The sequence below is a fragment of the Limulus polyphemus genome, unplaced genomic scaffold, assembly GCF_000517525.1.
Source record: "Limulus polyphemus unplaced genomic scaffold, Limulus_polyphemus-2.1.2 Scaffold3178, whole genome shotgun sequence".
Taxonomy (NCBI): domain Eukaryota; kingdom Metazoa; phylum Arthropoda; class Merostomata; order Xiphosura; family Limulidae; genus Limulus; species Limulus polyphemus.
In genome coordinates this window covers 39,488-40,472 of record NW_013668788.1, presented here as the reverse complement: position 1 = coordinate 40,472, position 985 = coordinate 39,488, and positions in this window count along the sequence as shown.

Below are 985 nucleotides of genomic sequence, written 5' to 3'. Positions count from 1 at the left end.
GTTATAAAGGTTGTTAAGTTTAAAGTAACTGTGGAAATTCTGTGCACTAAAAAGTTGCATCAAGAAAGAATAAACTAGTTTTAATTAAGAAAGGACTAGTATCATTGAAGTTTCTCGGAAAGAATTTATACCGGAAATTAACAAACGAGCAGATACGTAACAATACTGTAAACGTTACGTGGATTTAAACAATTCTATTGTAGACCTTACGTGGATATAAGCCAGTATACTGTAGATATTAAGTGGATTTAGAACACTATACTGGAGACTCTACCTAGATTTAAACTACTGTGATGTAGGCAACATGGAATTAAACACTATACCATAGACGTTACGTAGCTATAAACTAATGTAATGTAGGCCACATGGGTTTAAACACTATACTGTAGACGTTACGTAGCTACAAACTACTGTAATGTAGGCTACGTGGATTTAAACACTATATCGTAGACGATATGTAGCTATAAACACGATAATATAGGCTACGTGGAGTTAAGCACTATATCGTAGACGTTACGTAGCTGTAAACTACTGTAATGTAGGCTACGTGGGTTTAAACACTATACTGGAGAAGTTACGTAGCTGTAAACTACTGTAATGTAGGCTACGTGGGTTTAAACACTATACTGGAGAAGTTACATAGCTGTAAACTACTGTAATGTAGGCTACGTGGGTTTAAACACTATACTGGAGAAGTTACGTAGCTGTAAACTACTGTAATGTAGGCTACGTGGATTTAAACACTGTTGCGTCAGCGAGGTCACGTGACTAGTATCACGCCACTCCTTCTTTCGAACCTTCGTGAATTAACGGGAGACTACTAGATATGTGTGTTAGTCTTGTATATATAAGACGTTGACAACGTGACGGGACAACAGAGGTAATGAGTAATTGAATGTATGCAGACAAAATATTGTTGGCCACGTGAGACGTTCGTTATTATAGCGTTTGTTATAGCGCGACTGTTGAAATTAAGTGTATCGCA